The sequence below is a fragment of the Mesocricetus auratus genome, unplaced genomic scaffold, assembly GCF_017639785.1.
Source record: "Mesocricetus auratus isolate SY011 unplaced genomic scaffold, BCM_Maur_2.0 Super-Scaffold_100676, whole genome shotgun sequence".
NCBI classification, from domain to species: domain Eukaryota; kingdom Metazoa; phylum Chordata; class Mammalia; order Rodentia; family Cricetidae; genus Mesocricetus; species Mesocricetus auratus.
Window position 1 is genome coordinate 176,359,105 of NW_024429266.1, and position 17,442 is coordinate 176,376,546.

General features: G+C 39.3%; 1 protein-coding gene across 2 annotated transcripts in view; it reads right to left on the reverse strand.

The window, feature by feature from the left end:
• Nucleotides 1-17,442, reverse strand: part of Tmcc1 (transmembrane and coiled-coil domain family 1) — a 155,447-nt gene that overhangs the window by 101,784 nt on the left and 36,221 nt on the right. The window contains exons 1-2 of one of the 2 annotated variants that reach the window (XM_040737577.1): nucleotides 6,821-6,908; nucleotides 2,940-2,995 (exon numbers count right to left, since the gene is read on the reverse strand). The gene's annotated coding sequence lies outside the window, so the exon portion shown is untranslated. Of the gene's footprint in view, nucleotides 1-2,939; nucleotides 2,996-6,820; nucleotides 6,909-17,442 lie in introns of those variants that run through there. The other variant, XM_040737576.1, reaches the window with a different exon arrangement.

Sequence of the window (17,442 nt, forward strand, 5' to 3'; positions counted from 1 at the left end):
ATCAAGAGAACAGACCGTCTAGTATGTTTAGTCTAGCTGAGGCAATTAAATTCTTTTTATTTATAATCACAGATAAGTATCTACATGCTGAAATTCAGCAAATTCAGATAATAGTGAGAGAAATATCCCAATCTATGTGGAGTTTAATGAAAATTTGGAATCTCTTGCTAGCATCTATCCATATTTATCAAGCTCAATGGTAATTAGATGTGACAGGTTTGCTCTTTTGGGAGAACAAAACAAAGAAAAGTCTTATAAATGGAACTCTTTGCTGAAGCCAAACCTTCTGGCCCCAATAAATGAGCAGTCCAGACAAATCAGTCTTCAGTGAGAATAGAGCTTTGCTCAATACCAGCTGTCAAAAAGGGAGATCTAAACTGAGGGGTAGGGGGTACACAACATAATGTTAGTACTCAGGAGATTAAGACTGGAAAGTGGAGAGTTTAAGGTCAATCTGGACTACAGACAGCAAGTTCTAAGTCAGTTTGGACTATACAGTGACACTAAATCTTTAGTGTAAAAAAAAATGCAGACAAGGAATCCAAAGAAATCCCTTTCTCAACTGTATTATTCTTGACAGAAGCTTCCTAATCTGTTTATATAAACTCAAAAGCAAAAATTTACTCAGTAACTGGGTACAAGGAAAGAGCAGAGAAAAATTAAAGGTCAAAGGTTAAATAGCAAAGATAAGCCAGTATTAAATACAGAAAAGGAAGTTGAAACTAAGAACATGATTGTCATAGCTACTGAAATCACATGCAAAGGGGAGGGGTGGATAGTCAGCGATCAGATCTCTTTTCTTTAATAAAAAGTGTTTTATTTTTATTGAGTTTGTGCAAATACATAAAATTGTATAAATGCATAGAAGCTACTAGGGAGGACAAAACTTGGTACAAGAGTTCTTGCATACTTTCTCTCAGTTTTTGTTGTTGTTTAGAAGACTTTAAAACTTCCTATATTACGAGTACCCTGAATAATCTGCCACTGCCAGTTAAGTATTGCAAGTTCCTGTTCTGGGGTGTGGGGTCCTGCTGCCTCCAAGCGGTGAGGCAGAAGGCACAAACAAATAAGCTCACTGTGAACACAGGCTACATACGGTGCTGAGGGAGAGGAAACACAGATCCACTCACATTCCCTGATGACTATTCTCAGTCCTTCACATCACAGGACATGAACAGTGGCACTGTAGCTCCATGGTCCCTAATCTTTTCAAACCTGTTTGCCCATCTGCTGACTCAGATCCAAAAGCACAGAGTTACAGGGTTAAAAGAACTCATCTCTCACTGGTACCTTTTTACTTTCTGAACACCCATAGGTTCCTGTGTTCCCGAAGGAGGCAACTGAGAGCAGCTGTTAAGAGTGGGGAAACTCCCAGTCTTCCACTAAAATGCTCTGTGGTCTATATGGCCTCTTACCCTGTTTCTAACTGTACCCTGTTCCTAAAGTCAAAGCAAGGCTGCCAGTTACCAGGCAGTTTGTTATTTTCCTTGTTTAAACTGTATTAGCCAAACTGTACAACTGATCTGGCTATTGTATAAGTAAAGTAATGCCAGTTTAACATGTCAGATGAAAAGATAACATGAATAAAAGAATGTCACTAAGGTAGTTGAGAAATTAAATGAACCACTTGTCTCACACATGAGGATATCAGGAGTCAACTACTCAACACATGTTTCTTTGGGTAGTAGTGGGACTAAAACTGACCACCTGTCTGCTTCCTATCTAAAACATTTGGAGTATATGGCATATTTTAGATGTCAGTTAACTTCATCTGAAATTTCACTAGCATTTGTACACTGTTTATTTTTTAAAAAATTGAAATGACTGATTACAAAGAGATGCTAGCAATCCCTAGGGAAATCTGCAGCATGCTCCTGGTTTTTTCCAAGCCAAGGCGCTCACTCACAGTTGTAAAGATGAGGGATGCATTCCAGTATTTCTAATAGCAAAACTTATCTTAATTACACTAGCTAGCACAGGCTCACGGAGCATGCAGCCCTAAATACACCCAAGCTGGGTTTTAAGCAGTAAGCTGTGATTAGCCACTTTTGATAGAAGATGTAGCCTGGCAAGGGGCACAGCTATTATTTGTTGTGACATCACACAGATAGAGCATGGGCAGAATTGTGATGCCTCCTCCAGTCTCTGTACAGAAGATCTCTAAGGTCCCTGGTCAAGGTATGCCAAATATTAATGAAGATAAAGTGTGATAGCAAAATAACCAATGGCAATAACACTGTCATAACTCTACAAATACTGACAGTAAGAATGTTAGCACTCATGGAACTTGGTATTCTCAAAAGACTTTAGGATGCCCTGCCATTTTCTTCTCTAAGTCAGTAACTCTGGAATAAATGCAACTGTTGATCAGTTTATGAAAAAAACCCTCAAAATTACATTTAGATCTCTGGCTTAACATATATAAGATTCTACTACAAAGCTAACTGTATTCTGGTAAGAAAGGAATTCAGCTTTTCTTGTTTATTATCTCTAAAATGTCACCTTCTTACCGTAAAGGGGACAAGATAGGGAAAAGGAAAAAGGAGCAAAATGACATGACAAAAGAGATGTGAAATATGGGTGGAGAAAGAGGAGCAAGAATCAGCCATGTATACACCAGACATTTCTAGTCATGTCATTAAATTCTCAGAATTTCCTACAATTTGTTTTCCTACCACAGTTTTGCTTAAGACATAACATATGCTAAGTGCACACTCAGGAAACAAGTTGCTCTGAATTAATATTAGAAATAAAGTAAAAAATTGCTTTTTAAAAACCAACAAATGTTTAAAAGGGTGCTCCACAAAACCATCCTGAAATATACAAATTATTTCTTTTTATTCCTTTTTGTTGCTAACTTTTTTGTTTTTATACGGTAGTCAAAACTTTTGGCACTGACCCAAATTATTTTCATAGGTCATGAAGACCTGGATACTTGCCTTCATTGTTCTTCCTCAAGCACGTCTCTAGCACACAGGTGTCCTTTTAGGAAAAGCTGAAAAACAAGCATAAGAACAGAAGTGAAACTTAGCCTGGAGCTCACCTATTACAGACACACAGGTAATGGCTAAATGTATACAAAATATTACAATTTTATGTTCTATCAGTAGGAAGGGGTAGGATCATTTTTTAGGTTTTTGTTAGAATTTTCTAATTTAAAAAATGTAAAAAATTGTAGTCATGAAAAGATATATTAAAAAATATTAAAACTATCAGCATTGAAAAAAGAAAATAGGGGCTGGAGAGATAGCTTAGCTGTAAGAGCACCAGCTGATCTTCCAGAGGTCCTGAGTTCAACCTTAGCAACCCATGATGACTCACAACCCATCTCTATCTAGCGGGATCTGATGCCCTCTTCTGGCATAAAGGCATGCATGTAGATAGAGCACTCATACATAAAATAAATCTAGAAAGGAAGGAAGCGAGGGAGGGAGGGAGGGAGGGATGGAGGGAGGGAGGGAGGAAGGAAGGAAGGAAGGAAGGAAGGAAGGAAGGAAGGAAGGAAGGAAGGAAGGAAGGGAAAAAGAGAACATGCCAAGTGTAGTGGTCCCTGTTTTTATTCTTAGCATTCCAGAAGCAGAGACAGATAATTCAGCTAATTTCTGGCCAATCTGTTCTAAATAGCAAGTCCCAGGCTAGGCAGAGTCACATAATGAGACTGTGTAGGGGGAGAGGTAGCAGTGTCACACGGTTACAATAAATATTTTAGCATTGATTGTACTGAATAACAAAAAGATACTGTATCAGTTGTAGTCTTGAATTCACATTAAATGTAAAAAGATGCACAGGAAAACACCACAATTTCATAAACATTTTTTTGAGTACCTTCTGTTTGCAAATGCCTGCTAGCTCTCATTCAAAGTCGATTCTAAAGCCTAATACTTATAACCCCAGCACTTCGGAAGATCACCTAGCAAACTGCAGGCCAGCCTCGGCTATATAGTGAGATCCTACCTCAAAAACTGGGAGTGGGGAGAAAGGAAGGGGAAAAATTGGGGGGAATTTAAAAAATCTATTATATACAACTGAGAAATGAAATGTATCAAAATTGAAATTTTCCTGAAAAACTAGCTTCTACTAGCCATCGCCAGAGACATAATTTAATAAGAGATGCACCACAGAGTATCTGTCATATACTTAGCATTATAGAGACCAAATATAAACTTACTCTCAGAAAACTCACCTAGCACAGAAAACAAGATTTGTATACTTAAAAGCTGAAAACAGTACAAAGCATCAATTGAGAGTTCAGTTGGTAAAGCATGGGACTTTGAGTTTGACCCCCAGAACCCACATAAAAAGCCAGGTGTGACATGTCCATACTTATAGTACCAGCACCACTAGAGAGCTGGAGACAAGTGGATCCCTGGGGTTTGCTGGTCAGTAAGGCAAGTTGGTGAGTTACAGACCAGTGAAAGAGCTTGTCTAAAAGAAAAGTGGATGGCACGTAAGAACTAACACCTGACTCCAGGCCTCTAACCTCCATGACAGAGCTAGGCTGGAATCGTGATTACAGTCACCATTAGGAGTCAGGTCAAAATCAATCCTTCCCTTAAAATATTTGTCAGACATCTGTCAGCAACAGACAGGGAGTCAAGCAAATGGCAGACAAAAAATTGAATTCCAAACTCTATCTTTCTCTTGATACCTTTGGAATCCCTTTCTGTAAAGTATTCAGTAAATATCCTATTATGACCAGGGTTTCTTAGTCACAGCCGTATTTATGCTGTCGATGTTCTTTCATTTCCAACAAACAAACAAATAAATAAAAATAAAGTAAAAATCAGTCTACCTCCTTATAGTTTTCTATAGTGATAGAGACTTTTCCTGTCTTTTAACATAAGTCTATTTTACCCTGAATAACCTGGCTTAGCATGGTTTATACAAGATAGGTGACAAAGGAAAAAAAATAAAGTTTATAGATGTAAACTGGGCTGGGCTGCCAAAACTGTATGGAAGTACTTAAAAACAAAGCTAGCATGATCAATTGATCTTTCACGTCCTGAGGAATACCTATACCCATGTTCTACTATCAGAGACAGAAAACTGAATCATGTTTGTTATGCTACTATTAAAATTAAATGTGTGCTGTATTATATGTACATAGACTATTTCATTCTTGAATGAGGGACAGGTGACTAATAATCCCAGTAGCCCAGCAGGATAACCAATACACCGGTACAAAGGGAAAACAGAATTTAAACATACAAAAGAGGAGAAAGCAGGATCACAGAACAGATATAACACATGAAAAGCAAAAGTAAACACAAATGTATCAGTAATTCCATTAAATATGAAAGTATCAAAGAACAGAAAGCAATGACTTTGCTACTTACAAAACAAACATGGAAAATAGGAAAATACAAAATAAAAAGTAAAAACTACAGAAGGGCCAAAAAAAAAAAAAAAAAAAAAAACTAGGAGAGCTGCACTATCCCACAGCAGTAGCCTAATGAGGTCATGGAAAAACAAACAAGGGGAAGAGTTTTGTCCTGTCATGATGACATCCCTAGACCCAGATTCTGGTACCTGAACAAATATAAGGCTTAATCAGAACATCACAGAACTCTCCTGGCCCTCTATCACCAACATCAATCTAAACACAGATAACAATGGAACACAACAGAGGACGATGGAAAATAAAGGTATTCTGAGAACAGGAACAAAAAATGAGAGTTAAACAGACACAAAGGGACCGAAAATTACTAAGAAAATAATTGAAGTCTTTGATTACCATGGCAATGATGAATGCCAACTTCAGTAACTCATAGAAATAATAAACATCAAACATAGCCAAATCCTAAATTGATCCCCACTCTAAACAAACCCCCCACTCTAAACAACTAGCAGATCGGAACTTGTGGTCAAATATATCCATCCAGTACTTTCCTCAGTATTTATCATATAAAACACACACCCCTTTGAACAGAAATGTATCAAATATACTAAAGGCAGTAACAAAATAAACACATCTTGTAGAGACAACACAATCATCAGGGTTAGACTCATGACATACATTTTGGAGCAGCCAGGGAAATAAATTAAAGCAGAGCTAATTAATTCAGTAAAGGCTCCAATGGAAAAGGTAGATAGCATGTGAGACCAGACAGAGAATTTTTAAAAAAAGGGAATCATAAAGAAGCAAATGGAAGTGCTAGAAATGAAAACACAGTGCCAAAGAACATGTCTTTTGTTGTTGGGCTTTTTGAGATAGGGTTTTTCTGAAAAGCCCTAGCTGTCCTCGACCTCACTACTCTGTAGACCAGGCTGGCCTCTAACTCAGAGATCCATCTGCCTCTGCCTCCCTAATGCTGGGATTAAAGGCATGCACCACTATCATCTGGCTAAAGAACAATGCCCCAACAGGCACTCATACACATACCCAAATAGTATACTCCAAATCATTGAAAAAAGAAACAATACATCTGAGGATAGCAGAAATTAATCTGAACTAAAATATAAAGCAAGAAAGTGGCTTCTCTTACTTCAAAAGTATCTAAAAACTGTGAGAAATACCAAACCACATTACACATGTCTTCTTCCATTGTTCTCTTGTAACCAGATAGAGGCATTTTGTCTATTTGTTTATTTGGATAGACAGCACTGTTCTGTTATGTGCCATGCTTTCCCTTTTTAAACTGCTCTCTTTGCTTTTGGCTTCCCATCAGTTCACCACAATACACTTAAGCTAGGTTTGATGGACTTGTCCTTTGTTGCTTTCACATTCTTATCTAGGTTTTTTTTTTCAATCTAATGAATTACATTAGGGCTCTTTATAGGCATACAATGAGAGCTTGATACAGAAAGATGGGAACCTTACCAAGAGCTACAGCACCGAACTTCCATATAAATCATCCTCCCATGACACAATGTTGATAGGCTGGATCTTGTACAGGTAGTCACAACTGCTGTGAGTTCAAAAGTACAGCAGTCATGTCACAGCATTCCCAGAAGTCAGCAATCCACACCTTCTCCTCCTTTGTTCTGGCTCTTACATTTTTCTCGTCCTTTCTTCCATAATGTTCTCTGAGCCATGGAGTTATAATATAAATGCCCCAGTTGTGACTGGGCATGCAATAGTCATTTACTCTCTTAGTTTAGCCAGTATCTCACCAGCAACCTCTGCAAAAGAAGCTTTTCTGACCAAAACAGACAAAAGCACTAGTGTAAGGGCAGTTCTTTAGAAGGCAATTGAGAGGAACATCCTGGTATTCAGAAAAATAGCAGTACCTTCCTCACTAGGGCTTAGAATCACTCCAGCCATAGGCGATAGACCAGGTGTACAGTGTGCAGGAAATGGCCTTGCAACAATGAACAGTACTGTTGTACCCAGGTTCCACACCTGAGAAAGACTTTCACTGACAATTCTTCCCCACTACACCTTCCAACACTGAGGGCTAGCTAGTAGGAAGTTTCTGGCCTAGCTCCAGCTTGATTCATTTGTCCTGAAACCAAGGAATGGGCTAAGTCAGCTTTAGGTCTGTGAGAGTATGTGTGTGTATACCAGTAATTTAACATATGAAAAAAAATTAGGGAGAGAAATATTTGGACAAAAAGGTAGAAATAATCCGTAAATACCTTCCTGGTTGTAGACAATTCCAGAACTGCCTTAAGATTATTCTTTCATTCCCATGAGTAGTTACATTTCAAGATAAAGGGAAGATATCAGTTTTCCTTAGAGTCTGTTGTGGGATATTTGTACACTGTGTGAAGATGTATTGCTGTGATTGGTGTAGTAAAAAGATGAATAGCCAATAGTTAGGCAGGAGAGTATAGGCAGGACTTCTGGACAGAAAAAGAACTCTGGGAAGAAGAAAGGCAGTCACCAGCTAGACTCAGAGGAAGCAGGATGGGTTAAAAAGCCACAGAAGATTTAAAAATACCGTTTAATTTAAGTTATAAGAACTTGTTAGGAACAAGCTCAAACTGAGGCTGAGTTTTCATAATTAATAAGTGTCCATGTCATTATTTGTGAGCTGACGGTACCAATGAGAAAGTACTACTACAAGAGTCTATAATCTTGAAATACTTTTTGAAATGAAGATAAATAAATACCATCATTAAAGTATCAATAGCCAGGCATGGGGGCCACTATTTCTTTTGAGACAAAATATTCCATCTTACAAGCTTCTTAAGGCACAAGATGTGTTAAAGTAAAGGATTCTATCCTTCTTATTAAATTCAGGAAGTAACAACTCAGAAGTTTCAGGAAGTTCCTGAAACTGATAAGATTCTCTAGGCACCATCCTCCCCATACACACATATGACTGCTGACACTCAGACAAGTGTTGTAACTTAAAAAGCAGTGCAAAAAAGATGCCAGGAGATAGAACTCATGTGGAGGGCTTTTATTAAGGGAAAGGAAATGGTAAAAAGGGGAGGGGGTAGACCAGCCTCTGGGGACAGGAACAACAGAAAAGAGAGGCAGAGTGGGGACAGACAGACAGGAGACAGGCAGAGAGGGAGAGGGAGGCGGAAGAGAGGGAGATGGAGGAGAGGGAGAGGGAGAGAGAGGGAGAGGGAGGAGAGGGAAAGGGAGGAGAAGAGGGAGAGAGAGGGGAGGAGGGAGAGGGAGAGGGAGAGGGAGGGGGAGAGGGAGAGAGAGGGGAGGAGGGAGAGGGAGGGTGAGAAGGTGAGGAGGGAGGGGAGGGGAGTAGAGGGGAGGGGAATACTAATAACAAGCTACTTGTTGAAACATTTGTTGAACTGCTTGCAAGTTGTGCAGTTGCACTCCACGTTCCCAGCTTTTGTGAGCCATCACCCACAGTACTTGAGTTTTGGTAATGCTGGTGTCTTTGAATCATTTCTTCTCCTGTAAGTAGTAACCTGCTACCCATTCTCTTCCTGTAAGTAATCCCAATAAATGCACTGGTTTACCAAGTTGGACTTTGATAGTACCCTTACTTTGGTCAGGGGTAAGATGTTTGTTCACAACTCCCCAGGAATAATATTATATAACAGTAATGAATGGCTCTAATTCCAGAACTCAGGAAGTAGAGGCAGGAGGATTATAAATTTGAAGCTATCCCAGACACATTCATAACAAATGGGAGGCTGTAAACTCTCAGTGTGAAAACTGAGGCAGCATTTGCTAACCTAACCTTCACAGTTACAGATTTGAGGGCATTCTGGCAAGGACCTGTAATGACAATAGGAGTTTCTTACAGATATGTATCCAAAGAGTATCTCTGAGGGCAGATCTTGTATTTGTACGCAGGTCAGTACCAAGAACATTTAGAAAAACAGAAATAATATTTTCAGGAGCAAATGTGGCACATTCTTAATGTCCAAAATACAATTGTTTCCAATAGGCACTGATATGATGCTCAGCAGGTAAAGGCTCTTGCCAGTAAGCCTGACAACCTGACTTCAAGCCCCGAAGCCTATAGAATGGAAGGAGAAAACCAACTTCCATATGGAGCACTACTGCCCCACTCCCTATCAAATAGGTGTAGTAAGTAAATAAAAATGTAAAAATAATAAATTTAATATAGTCAACATTTAAATTTCCTTTAAAAAGGAATTTTAGCCTCAAAATATGTCAACTAAAGTTAGTCTTTTTATTACATTAGCTTGGTTTATAGCCATATTATCAAAAACAATAAACGGTCTTGTTTTTTGGTTTTTCAAGACAGGGTTTCTGTATTGTCTTGGAGGCTGTCCTGGGACTTGCTCTGTAGCCCAGGCTGGCCTCGAACTCACAGAAATCCACCTGCCTCTGCCTCCTGAGTGCTGGGATTAAAGGCGTGTGTGCCACCAATGCCCCGCATAAAATGTTCTTATCAACAAAATAAACAGCATATGCAAGAACCTGAAAAAAATAACATGAAAGGAACAATGGCAATAAATAAAACCAACTATTTACAGAAAGTCAGATAAAGATTATTCTTTCTTGTTTTACATGTCAATCCCAGTTCCCTCTCCCTCCCCTCCTCCCGCACTCCCCCATCCCCCCCAGCCTCCCACCCTATTGCCAATTCCTTCCACATAGGGGATATCTAGAGTCTGTCATTTCACTCAGGGTAGGGTCCAGGCACTCCCCTAAGAGTCCAGGCTGAGAGAGCATCCCTCTTTGTGCTATGGGCACACGATGACTGTTTGTATTCCAGGGATAGCCACTGGTCCACTGCTCAGGGCCCCAAAGGTTGCCCAGGCCTTCTCACTGACACTCACAGTCGGGGGGGGGGGGGTCCAGATCAGTCCCATGCTGGCCTCCCTGCAGTCGGTCTGGGGTCCAAGAGCTCTCCCCTGTTCAGATCAGCTGTCTCTGCTGGTTTTGCCAGTCCATTCTTTGCCAATTTGCTCATCACTCCTCTCTCTCTGTCACTGGGTTCCTTGGGTTCAGTTCAGTGCTTAATTATGTGTGTTTGCCTCTGCTTTCATCAGTCACTGGATGAAGGCTCCCGGATGGTTATAGACATCAAGTTCATTATCAGGAATGGGCATTCGAGGTGGTCTCTCCACTATTGCTTAGCTTTCCAATTGGTGTCACCCCTTTAGATCACTAGAGGTCTCACTGGTGCCTGATCTGTCTTCTAACCTATGATTCCCTCTTCCCCCTATTCTGCCCCCCAACTCTAACTTCCTGTTCCCCCATGACCTACTCTCTCTTCCTCTTCTCCCCCTCTCTTTTTCCCAGCTCCCACTCCCCTCCACCCCTCGCCATGTTCCCCATCCATTCAGAGGATCTTGTCTCAATCCTTTTCTCTTGGGTCCTATGCATATCTTTTAGGTTCTTTCCTGTTTCCCAGACTCTATCAGTGGAAGTGCAGACTGGCACTATCCTGATCCATGTCTAAAATCCATATATGAGTGAGTACACACCATGTTTGTCTTTTTGCGACTGGGTTACCTCACTCAGGATGGTTTCTTCCAGTGCTATCCATTTATCTGCGAATTTCAAGATTCCATTGTTTTTATCTGCTGAGTAATACTCCATTGTGTAAATGTACCACATTTTCTCTATCCACTCTTCAGTTGAGGGGCATCTAGGTTGCTTCCAGGTTCTGGCTATTACAAATAATGCTGCTATGAACACAGTGGAGCAGATGCCCTTGTTGTATGAATTTGCCTCATTTGGATATATGCCTAAGAGTGGAATTGTTGGGTCTTGTGGTAGATTAATTCCCATTTTCCTGAGGAATCTCCATACTGATTTCCAAAGTGGCTGTACGAGTTGGCACTCCCACCAACAGTGGAGGAGCGTTCCCCTCTCTCCACATCCTCTCCAGCATAAATTGTCTTCGGTGTTTTTGATTTTAGCCATTCTGACAGGAGTAAGATGGTATCTCAGAGTTGTTTTGATTTGCATTTCCCTGATGGCTAAAGATGTTGAGCACTGTCTTAAGTGTCTCTTGGCCATTTTAGCCTACTCTATTGAGAATTCTCTATTTAGTTCTGTACCCCACCTTTTAATTGGATCCTTTGGTGTTTTGGAGACTTGCTTCTTGAGTTCTTTGTAAATTTTGGAGATTAGCCCTCCATCAGATGTGGGGTTAGTGAATATCTTTTCCCATTCTGTGGACTGCCTTTTTGTCTTGTTGACTGTGTCCTTTGCCTTACAGAAGCTTTTTAGTTTCAGGAGGTCCCATTTGTTAGTTGTCGATCTCAGTGTTTGTGCCACTGGTGTTATGTTTAGGAAGTGGTCTCCTGTACCAACTGGTTGAAGAGTATCTCCCACTTTCTCTTCTAAAAGTTTCAGTGTGGCTGGATTTATGTTGAGATCTTTGATCCATTTTGACTTAAGTTTTGTACAAGGCCATAAACATGGATCTATCTGCAGTCTTCTGCATACCAGTACCCAGTTATGCCAGCACCATTTGTTGAAGATGCTTTCTTTTTTCCATTGTATAGTTTTAGCTTCTTTGTCAAAAATCAAGTGTTCGTAGGTGTGTGGGTTAAAAATCAGGGTTTTAAATTTGGTTCCATTGGTCTACCTGCCTATTTTTGTGCCAATACCAAGCTGTTTTCAGGACTATAGAGTTTGAAGTCAGGTATGGTGATGCCTCCTGCAGTTCCTTTATTGTATAGGGTTGTTTTGGCTATCCTGGGCCTTTTGTTTTTCCATATAAAGTTGATTAATGTTCTTTCCAGGTCCTTAAAGAATTGTGATGGAATTTTGATAGGGATTGCATTGAATCTGTAGACTGCTTTAGGCAAGATTGCCATTTTTATTATGTTGATCCTACCAATCCAAGAGCATGGGAGATCTTTCCATTTTCTGGTATCCTCTTTGATTTCTTTCTTTAAAGACTCAAAGTTCTTGATATACAAGTCTTTCACTTCCTTGGTTAACATTATCCCCAGATATTTGATGCTGTTTATGGCTATTGTAAAGGGTGATGTTTCTCTGATTTCTTTCTCAGTCACTTCATCATCTGTATATAATAGGGCCACTGATTTTTTTTTGAGTTTACCTTGTATCCTGCCACATTGTTGAAGGTGTTTATCAGCTCTAGGAGTTCCCTTGCGGAGTTTTTCGGGTCACTTATGTAAACTATCATATCATCTGCAAATAGTGAAAGTTTGACTTCTTTTCCTATTTGTATCCCCTTTATCTCCTTTTGTTGTCTTATTGCTCTAGCTAGAACTTCAAGTACAATATTGAAGAGATATAGAGAGAGTGGACAGCCTTGTCTTGTTCCTGATTTTAGAGGAATTGCTTTGCATTTCTCTCCATTTAGTTTGATGTTAGCTGTTGGTTTACTGTATATTGCTTTTATTATATTCAGGTATGTTCCTATTAACCCTGATCTCTCTAGGACCTTCATCATGAAGGGGTGCTGGATTTTGTCAAAGGCTTTCTCAGCATCTAGTGAGATGATCATGTGGTTTTTCTCTCGCAGTTTGTTAATATGGTGGATTACATTGATAGATTTTCTAATGTTGAACCATCCCTGCATTCCTGGGATGAAGCCTACTTGATCATGGTGGATGATTTTTCTAATGTGTTCTTGAATCCGGTTGCGAGTATTTTTTTAAGTATTTTTGCATCGATGTTCATGAGGGAAATTGCTCTATAGTTCTCTTTCTTAGTTGTGTCTTTGTGTGGCTTGGGTATCAAGGTAATTGTAGCCTCCTAAAAAGAGCTTGGCAGTGAGCCTCTTGCTTCTATTGTGTGGAATACTTTGAGGAGTACTGGAATTAGCTCTTCTTTGAATTTCTGGTAGAATTCTGCACTGAAGCCACCTGGGCCTGGGCGTTTTTTGTTTGGGAGACTTTTGATGACTGCTTCTATTTCATTAGGTGTTATAGGTCTGTTTAGATTGTTTATCTGTTCTTGATTTAGTTTTGGCAAGTGATATCTATCCAGGAAATTGTCCATTTCCTTTAAATTTTCGAATTTTGTAGAGTACAGATTTTCAAAGTATGCCCTGATGATTCTCTGGATTTCCTCAGAGTCCGTTGTTATGTCGCCTTTTTCATTTCTGATTTTGTTAATTAGCATGCTCTCTCTGTGTCTTTTGGTTAGTTTGGACAGAGGTTTGTCTATTTTCTTGATTTTCTCAAAGAACCAACTCTTTGTTTCATTGATTCTTCTCAGTGTTTTCCTGGTTTCTACTTGATTGATTTCAGCCTTCAATTTGATTATTTCCTGGCATCTGCTCCTCCTGGGTGAGTTTGCTTCTTTTTGTTCTAAAACATTCAGCTGTGCTATTAATTCTCTAGTATGACTGTTCTCCAGTTTCTTCATGTGGGTACTTAGTGCCATAAACTTTCCTCTCAGCACTGCTTTCAAAGTGTCCCATAAGTTTGTGTATGTTGTGTCTTCATTCTCATTGAATTCGAGGAAGTCTTTAATTTCTTTTTTTATTTCTTCCTTTATCCAGGGATGGTGCAATTGTGCATTGTTCAATTTCCACGAGCATGTACTTTCCTTAAGCCTATCTTCTTTCATTAAGCTTGATTATTTTAAGGTCTGTTTATATTGTGAAGACCACCAATGGTTCTTTCTTTTTTGTTGCCAAGTAATATTTCATTGCATAGATAGGATACAATTTCTTTATTCACAGACTTGTGACTGACATTCAAATGGTTTGATGTTCTTGGCTATTAACAAAGCTGCTAAGAACATGTACAAACAAGTTCTCATGTGACAGTTAGTTTTGGTTTGTCTTAGAGAAATACTTAGAAACTGAATGGGTGGGTGATGTGGCATGAATACAATTAAAAAATTTAAAGCTCTGCTCAATTGCTCAAAGTAGCTGTTCTTTTTCCCTTCCATCAGCAGTGGAGAATTCCAGACAGCACACGACCTTTCATGACAGTCACTACAGGGAATGAGCAGCATGTCTCATAGTTTAACTTTTCACTTCTCTGGCTATGTTTGCTGACAAGGGCCTCTTATTGGCAGCCATTTGTATTCTCTGATGAGTTTTCTGTTCAGTTTCTTATCCTCTTTTATGAGTTATTTGTTGTTTCATTCTTGAGTCACAGGAGTCATTTATACATGCTGGACACATACTCTCTATCAGATATAATGTTTTGAAAGTATCTTCTCCCAGTATGAGGCCTCAGCTATTCATTTCGTTATGTGTCCCAAAAAGCAAAGGTTCAGTTATTGTTTTCCTAAGCTTCTTGCCTCTGTATCTGTTTTTCCCCCTAGTTCCAATGCCACTACTTTTCCCCCTAAATTTTTATGGTTTTACAGGTTTATCTTCCATCTAGACCTATGCTTGTTTGAAGTTAATATCTGAGTATGTGTATTCTGAAGTCTTCCATGGTAGGTCAAGGTTAAGAACACTTGATGTGCATGGCTCTCCAACTAGTTTAACACTGTTTGTTGAAAAGAATGGCTCTTCACAGAAAACCAGCTCCACTCCTCTATTCAACCCTTCCTCTATAGCCACACAGCACTCCAGCAAGCTCTCAACAACCCTGGCCACCTTCTTCCTTCCAACAACTGCCCAAACTCCAATTCTACAAAAATCCAACTTTCCATCTAATCCCTCACTAAATTTTTGCAGCTGAAAATGACAAAGAAAAAACAAAACAAAACAAAAACCTCAATGATGTGCTGACCAATGACAATTTAGATTCATGCTTCTAACATAGGATGAGCACTTCTATTCTCTAACCCTCCTGGATGTCTCCAGTCCATTCACTCTCTTAACTCTCAGGATTATTTCACTCTTCCTTTCTTCAAACTAACAGCCATTCTTCTGTCCTCGTTCCTCTACTCAACATTGTGTCAATTAAATAGGTTAGCAGGCAGGTAGACCCTAGACCACCAAAGGGAGACATAGCTTGCCCCACACCATTGCTGACAGTAATAACTGAGGCAATGTATACATAGAAAGCACTTGATTCCTGTCCTGGCACAAAGCAAGCCAACTCTCAAGAAGTACTACTTCTGTTATCACTTTTACTATAACTAAATCATGAACCAGGATTGTGGAATAACTTTAACAAGTTAGCATGTAACAAGGACTTTTCTTATTATATAGCATCTAATTATATAGCATACTATACATTCTTACATATAGTAATGATAAGAATACATATATATGTGGCTGTATGTGTATGTGAGTATATTGTGTGTGTGTGTGTCCCCATTAGGAAAGATTACATTTAAGATTTTAACATTTATATTAAATACTTGGTATGAAAGGTCTATCTTTCTTAACAATGGACACAAAATCTTTTAACAGTCTAAATCATGATAGAAAGAAGTGTAGACGTCTACCACTACCTCAGCAGTTCATATTGTTGTACCTATACTATTAAAAAACATGGACTGTCCCATATACCTAATTTTTCACATAATTCAAATAAAGAAATGTGTGAGTACCTTAAAATGCAACATGTTGCATTATTCTAGCTGGGCTGACAGACATTAGAAACACTTATTCTACTGATTGTCAACAGCATCCACTTAAGTGGTAAACCTAAGCCAGGCGGTGGTGGCACACGCCTTTAATCCCAGCACTGGGGGGGGGGCAGAGGCAGGCGGATCTCTGTGAGTTCGAGGCCAGGCTGGACTGACAGCCTCCAAAACAATACAGAGAAACCCTGTCTCGTAAAAAACCAAAAAAAAAAAAAAAAAAAAGTGCTAAACCTAGATTCTGTACTTAGGCAGCCTAGGCTTAAAAAACAATCCAATATGTATTTAGATCAGACCTTAAATGTACCTTTAATTTCATATTTTACTTCCTTATCACAGAATCTCTTTTGTGAAATAACTTGCATTCAAATTATTAGCCTTTGCTCCACAGATTAATCCCTGGACAACAGTAACAGAAGATTAAAGACCCTTTTTGACACGAATGTTTCTGTGTTTTCCCTCTCTGAGCAGACTTGACAACCATTTTTGAAATAATATTTATAATACGGTCATTCTCAGGATCACTTCTCTGAAACATCCAAATAAGACAGTGTGCACACAGTCAGAACCATCTACACATTGTTTTGACAGATCCAGGCCAGCCAGTTGCAAAGCTTCTGAACATGCACACCCCACGGGCCTGTGCACACATCCTTCAGTTTTAGCAAGTGTTCCCTTTTCCCCCTGTAGGTCTAGTTCTAGATTTTGAAAAAAATTAAATAAATAACTGTCAATTGTGTGACTCAACCTCCTAACAGGATAAAAAGAAGAAGTTAATTGTTAAAAAGAAAAGACTATTTTTTATATAAACCTTATTAAACATCTACTTAACAGAAGTGCAGGCATCTAAGCAATAAAAGACAGCACAACAAAAATCCCAGAGATAGGGAGCATTCCAAATTCATGGATTCCACCTCTGCGAATTCAGTCAGCCTGGAGTCAAACATGTTTGAAGGGAATAGCATTGGTCCTGACTGTGCATGGAATTTCCTTGTCCTTATTCTCTCAATAGCTTAGCTCTTTACACGGCCTTTCTGTTGTGAACTGATGCTGAGTAAGCCTTGAGAGGATGTCAAGTATGCAGAATGACATTAGGTAGGTTATATGCAATAATGCTATGCCAATTTCCCAAAGAAATCCAAGCATCCACTTTGGCATGTGGGGCTAACAGAACCAAAGATCACACAGAACAGGTGAACTTTAATTTCTTGAAAAATCAAGGGACTTAGAAAGTGTCTATAGGGCTATGAGTGTTACAGCATGCCTGTACCATTCAACACAGCTAAAAGTGTTCACGTATGTTCGTCTATCACATACATAAAGACAGTTGCTAAAAACAAAAAATCCTATCAAAACAAACAAACAACAACAACAAAAAAACCCCAAACCTAACATCTCCCCAAAAGAAAACCAACAGAAAATTAGTGCTGCTAAAAATGTGGAGAAATTAGAAGCCTTGGGCCAGTGAGATGGTTTCAGGAATAAAGGTGCCTGTTGTGCAAGCCTGCACTTTCCACAGAACCAATGTAAAAGTTGAAGGGGTAAAAAGTAATCCTCTAACTACCATCTACGCACTATGACACACATAAGCAGACACCCACACACATATTCACAAGCAC